Genomic DNA, 7,061 nt, shown 5'->3' on the forward strand with positions numbered 1-7,061 from the left:
TATCTCTTAAAAAATAAAACACCAAACACTATTAAATTGATTTTTCCTGTTTGAATGCTACTCACACCCAGCAACATATTTTGGATTTTGATTACTGTGTGATGGCTATCCATGATTTATTAGGCAATATCATACATTTGATATAAAACAATCTGATGTTTTTTTTTTCTATTTTAATTTTCAATATATTTCTCCAATGTGTTCTGACATACGTATTGTTTTGCTCTTTTTAATTGTTCTTGTTTTATACATCTACATAACATTTCTGTATTTTTTCCTGTTTCATGCTTAGACTTGCTGAAAAGTAACCTTTACAGCTGACTGCACTTTTCTTGCGTTCAGGTGGGCTGACTAAATTACCTCTAATGTCACAAAAAACAACAACAAAGAACTAAAAAATTCAAAGATTTACGCTACTCAGAACTTACTTCTCAGTAAACCAGATCCCCGATTATCATGTCGTGTCCTGAAATAACTCTGTAGTTGAAGAGAACTTCCTCCTTCTGAAATATCCAATGAGGTTTGTACAGATTAAAGTATCAGCATCTTTACATATTAGGAATCCAGGAGCAAATGAGGCATATACAAATTTACAGTATGTTCAGCAGACATGACACATGATGCAGTGCAATTTCTGGGATCAAAACTATACAGATTACATTACAGATAGAAAAGCACATGAGAAATACATGGATACCTGTGTAATGTTGACTTAAACAAATAAATCACACCACAAGACATAAGTAAATGCTCAATGAATAATGTATGCTCAAACATAGAGACTCCTGCCTGATATCTGAATGAAAACAGTTACTGAAATCTAATGGAATGACTTTGTACAGCCTATTAAAGTAAACATCAGCTCAGCATACAATCATTAACCCTAACTAGGCTGGGAGCTGGAGGGAGAAGGCCTGTGACCCCCCCCCCCCCCCCAACACACACACACATTCTGTTGGTGTGGTGTAATCACAAAAAGCCAATGCCGTGATGCTGCACAACCTTTTTTTCTTAGTCTCACACATCTTTTGATACCAAATTTGCACTCCCCGGGTACGCAGTTTCGAACTTATGTGTAAATATGAATAACACGTCAGACAAAAAAAAAAAAGTATTCTCAGAAATGTGAATTCTTGTATAATTTCAATACAAATATTGCTTACAGCAAAATTTCATAAAAGCATAATTATTTGTCGCTTTCATAGAACAAAATCAATTTTAAACATATAAAATTATTTCTTTGCTTGCAACAATGTCATGGACAAATTTCACTGGAAAAAACATTGGAAAACAAAAATTCAAAAAGCAAAGAAATACATAAGAAATTCTGAAAACAATAAAATACTTACATTTGCTAAAACAGTACAGGTGTAGAAAGAATGTTTACACAACAAATGTGTCTGTCTGGAGCTTCATTTAGTGATTTATAGCAAATAGTCTGATTTCAATCATACATTATGTATAAATTAGTATAAATTCAGCATGTTCAGTTTTTAGAAAATCAACTTTACATTACTTTTTATTATGTCACAGACAATGACTAAGTTGATTTTGTATCGTGATCACGCAGTCGATGGCCGAGATCTGAAGGGGTGGGGGGTTCGGTGGCTCTATCATCTACCTATACAGCCCAGCCTAGTTAGGGTTAAGATATTCACCTGATACGCTGTCATAATAGTTCACACAAATTTCTTCGTCATAGTTATCAAAGAATTCAAGGCAAGACGTTGGAATGATAAATCCAAAAGGATTTCAACATTTTTTTCAGGATATGGCGACTTTGTTGGATTACTAAAATTCATCACACAACTACGGTGCATCTTGAATACAGGTATACCAGCCTTTAAACTTTATTTTCTTTTTGATGAAAACAAAACAAGTCTTGTAATTGATTCCTTATGTTCCAGTGGTTGGAAGTGCTTCCTATGCTAGTGAACTTTCAACATGCCATTGCTATATTTCTTTGATTTATGCATTTTTCCTACAATTGCAGTACATATATTGTATATTGATACATGTAATTCATGCTAACTTCATTCATCTTCTTTAGATATCAAGCTATTTGTCTGATATCCACATTGTCACATAATACATAGCCTGAAAAAGATACAATCAAATTTCTGTTCCATGGTCACTAATTAATTCATGCAGACACTGGAGCAAACCTTAAGGGTTGAAGGGACATTTTTCAGCTAAAGTTGTTCTGTTGAATGATTAGAATCTATCACACCACTACAGTGCATCTAAGATAATGGTACTTATTTGAAGACTTAAGAATCTTTTTTTTAAAATAAAAAACCAAAGCAAGTTTTTTTTTTTTCAGTCCTCATGTTTCAATGGTTGCAGGGCTTCCTATGCTACTAAACCTTTCATTTGACAATGCTTTATACCTTTGAATTATACATTTTTCGTACAATTGTACAAGATAATTATGTAGTACAATGTACTATATCATTATCCATATCCAACATCTCAGATACAAATGTGTGTTCTATGAAATTGTATTCCCCTCATTTTAAAGGACAAGTTCACCTTCATAAACATAAGGATTGAGAAAATGCAACAATATTAGTTAAACACATCATTGAAAGTTTGAGGAAAATTGGACAATCGATGCAAAAGTTATGAATTTTTTTTTTTGTGAGTCATATGCGTACAACAGTATAAAGAAAATATAAAAGAAAATTCAACATATTTTCACTTTTTTCGCATAATAAAAGAGCAATTGACTTGCCTCTTTCTAAAGGCAGGGGGAATAATATTACCCATAACATTTATCGGTAACGAGTCAGGGGAATGTGTACTTTTTTCAAAAGATGGAATTATGTGAAATTCTCTTTATATTTTCCTTATATTGTTGTACGCATGTGACATCTAAGTTATTCATACACTGCAGTAGTCTTCTCATCCAGCGGGTACTGCAAAAAAACTTCAAAAATTCATAACTTTTGAACAGATTGTCTGATTTTCCTCAAACTTTCAATGATGTGTTCTACTAATATTGCTACATTCTCTCAATCCTTATGTTTATGAAGGTGAACTTGTCCTTTAAGGGCCAATAGGGAAAAGATGGGCAAATTTCTTATTCCCCTCTTTTATAAATACATACTTGGGGTTTGAATACAGTGCACTCCCGTTATAACGAAATGCTCGGGACCGGCAGTATTCTTTCGTTATAACGAAATTTCGTTATAACCGAACAAATACAATATATAACAAAAACAAGGAAACCACGTCCTGTTTGCTGAAGACTCATCATACACTGGAAAGCTATGTGAAATGTGACGGGATATTCAAACTGTATTACAATAATAAACGCAAGTTCCCCTCAGAAACTGTGCGTGACACATGGAGCGAACACACAGTGGTGTGAAGCGTTCACCCATGCAGAGACACTATATATGCTTGTTCCGCTACGTATTTTCGAAAGCAATTTGCATTTTGTTATAACGGAGCACATTTCTTTTGTTTTTCTTTGTCTGTGGCGCTCGGAAAAGACTTCGTTATAACGGAAATTTCGCTATAACCGTGTTCGTTATAAGCAAATTTTGTACCATAGACTTTATTGGTGATAATTTTGGGACCAGAAGAATTACTTCATTATAACGAAATTTCGTTATAACCGTGTTCGTTGTAACGGGAGTGCACTGTATTAAGAAAGAGGGGAATATAGCATCTGGCACTTGAGCACCTGGTGAAAAAATTCTACTGTGGATGAGAGTTTTGTGGCAGAGGGCAAATTCCCTTACATTTACTTGTAAATTTGAAATAGACAACAATCGATGCAGCTGTCTTCAGTGTGTACACGGGGAGGCGACTCTGCACACTGTACAGAGCAGTATTGCGACTCTGTGGCTGTAACGTGCGCTGCTTGCATGAGCTGTGCATGTGTGCATGCATGGCAAGTATTACGTGTGTTATTGTAGTGCAGACATTTAGAGCTTAAGCTGGGGCCAAGTGGAAATTTGTCCTAGGGAAGAGGTGAAATATTCAAATTGTAACACATGTACTATCTATTACTGTTCAAGACACCTGAATTGGCTAATAATAATGACATGGAATGGCCACTTTTGGTGAATACAACATAAACTGCCCTCACTAGAATAGTGTTGTATTACGTAAGCTGGACTCGGGTGGTTAATTGATGACACTGATGCTGCCAGTCTCCAGTTGAAATCGCAGGGATTATAACCTGTCTGAAATATATCTGGATTTAGCTGCAATTAAACAACTGCATCCATCAAAGAAACTGTGAGCGTGTGGAATAATATTATGTGTAACGTGACCCTCTCATCATCGGCTTACAACAATAGTATCATTTACTACAATTCTATAGTTCAGACAATAGATGTCGTATCCCCCTCAAGGCCAGTCCATATCATATTGAACTTGAAGTACTACAATATATTTTATTGTAATATAGGCCTACTATCATAAAACATAGTCCAATATGAAACAATATATATAATACAACATACCACAATATCATATCATGAAGTATTAATACACTGTATAATTCACAAGATAATGCTGACACTGTCATATTTTGGTATGGCATACTGATAATGGAATGAAGGTATAGGATTTAACTGCACTGAAATCCCCCTTCCCCACTGGAAAAGGGGCAGGGAGGAATTATTTTGCTACTTACTTATTAAGGAAGCCTTCGCTGCATGGTGTATGGATTCTCCTAACATAAGAAAAAGAAGACGTGACTTTCCCAAAATATGAATAATTTGAGATCATATGATAAGGGAAGTAACAAGAGGCTACAAAGAAATTCATTATCTCAGAATGATAGGGACAAACACATAGAATACTTAAGTATTATGTGACACGGACATGCAGTAGTTTTATGAGAAATCTGTACTATGACATAGGCAGGCAGTGTCTTTATGACAATTCTTGGTAAATATATTCAGCATGAATTTGTGTTCCACATGGTTTCACTCTGGCTACAGCACTCTCATTAAAGCCAATTGTTGATCTTCCATTGGAACTGCTTACCATTGGAAGTGCTGATCTGAAATATATTTGAATGATCACATCTGATGCACATGTGTAGGTCAGTTGTATCACAAAACATCCTACCATACGAAAATTTTGTGAAAAAGCCTCAGAATACAAGGAAATATCAATATTTTTCTCACTAAACCATAACTGTAGATGGTTTAGTCTAGAAACGATTTTATCATAACTATTTTTCACATTTTATGTAACAATATTTAACATTGATTACACTGATTAACTTTTTTTTTCACTGGTTGTTTCTATTCCTAACTCACATTTCAGAACTATTTTGAAGCACCAAAGCCAATTTTTCATCTGCAAATAAATGGCAAACAATGCTTTTAATTGAATATGCATTCCCAATACATAAAAATCCTCAAACGCCAATCAAGGTCATTAAACATTACCAGAATTAACAAATGGCAAAATCCTTTTGGCACATAAATCAATTTTATACATATGCTGGCCCTGACATACAAAATCCTTTTTCTACTCAAATTTCTCCTCTAAAAATTTCGTCATAGCTGAATAATAAAGTACATAAATGTATGTAAAGATAAAAAGACAGTAAATTTTGGGTCCTGAATGCTTAGTACTTCGTTCTAATGAGAGTGTCGTTATAAAAGCGTTTGTTATTGCGGGAGGGCACTGTACATATAAACCATTACACCAAGACACATATAAATCAGTATCCTACAAGAGTATATAAATGCATGAAAAACAGAATAGACTGAAAGATATATTTATTTAATGGGCTAATTCAAAGAGATTATCAAAATGAACTCCATTACAACCCAATCAACAGTTTGATTGCTCAGTGTTGGGATCAATTTTTTTTTTTCAACCAGTTTCCAACAAAAACGTATCCTTTAGGTATTCTACTTGACTCTCAGAATCTCACCTTGTTTCGAATTAATTTTACTTGTTGTATCACTTTGGCCAATTTGGCTGGATTGACCTGATCCTAGTATAGAAGAAAAACAACGACAAAACAGATATATCTGAATCATTTATTGAAATTACTCAACAACTGCTTCTCTAATGTCTCTTATTACTACAGAGTGTACATTGATCAAAACTGTTACTGTAAAACGAAAAATTTTCGCGTGCATTTTAATTTCGCGAATTTCGCGAGCGCCAAAATTCGCGAAATTAAAATGCACGCGAAAGTTTTTGCCCACACTACATGCATTGAACACCAGTGGCAATTCGCGAAAATTTCATGCCACGAAAAGGGCTGTCAGCTCCAATTCGCGAAAATTTCATGCCGCGAATATATCATGTTTTACAGTATATCATTATACTGGATACAAGAAAGAGATCCACTGAAATTTGTAATACACGTACATCCCCTTCACAGAGCAACAAAACCTTATCCCATCCAACCCTGGGGTAATTGTGTGGCGGAATGTCGTGTTAACATTAACAGGCAAGTCTTTGTGCAACTACTTTATGTACTTAATACTGGAGAACGATTAGATGGAACTAGATGATTTACAAAATTATCAAGAAGCTTTTATAAACAATTGCCAATTTTAAAGAGAGTCAGGGTTTTTTATCTGCTTTAGTAAGTGTTTTACGAATCTGAGAATCAGTAGCAAATCAGAGGCATTCCAGTCCAAATATAAGTAAGTCTGATAAAAGAAAGTAAAAGTTTACAAGTTCAACGGTAAAAATTTTATTGAAATTGGATGAAAAACAAGGAAGGACGAAATTTTGAAGTTTTGATAATTTCTCCGAAACAGCTCTTGTACAGTAGATAGGAATATGCAAATGAGTGAGCTAACCATGCCATACCCTCACAATTTTACACTGATCATGTCAAAAAAAAAAAAAAAAATGATGAAAATTAAATGTTTCTGTCAGTGAAGTCTGAAACATGACGTTTTTCCTTGTTGAATAACTTCAGAATAGTGATCAGTTAGATATATAAGGATGTGAGCCTCGGGCATAATTGCGTTTGAATGAAAAACAGGAAATTTCACAATTTTATGTACAAGCTATATGGGAAGTTGTGAGGGAATGACATGCTCACTTTGCCATTTGCATAT

At 34.4% G+C, this 7,061-nt stretch overlaps 1 long non-coding RNA gene across 1 annotated transcript; it reads right to left on the reverse strand.

Annotated features, from left to right (window-relative positions):
* Positions 1 to 450: 450 nt before the first annotated feature.
* LOC139718948 (uncharacterized) lies at positions 451 to 5,976 on the reverse strand. The gene is made up of 3 exons (XR_011710056.1): positions 5,912 to 5,976; positions 4,652 to 4,690; positions 451 to 503 (listed from the first exon to the last, which is right to left on the reverse strand). It is a non-coding gene; the product is annotated as an uncharacterized lncRNA (long non-coding RNA).
* Positions 5,977 to 7,061: the final 1,085 nt, after the last annotated feature.

Source organism: Diadema antillarum, unplaced genomic scaffold, assembly GCF_040938485.1.
Source record: "Diadema antillarum isolate AM-2024a unplaced genomic scaffold, OU_Dant_1.0 scf00000103, whole genome shotgun sequence".
In the NCBI taxonomy this organism is placed as follows: Eukaryota; Metazoa; Echinodermata; class Echinoidea; order Diadematoida; family Diadematidae; genus Diadema; species Diadema antillarum.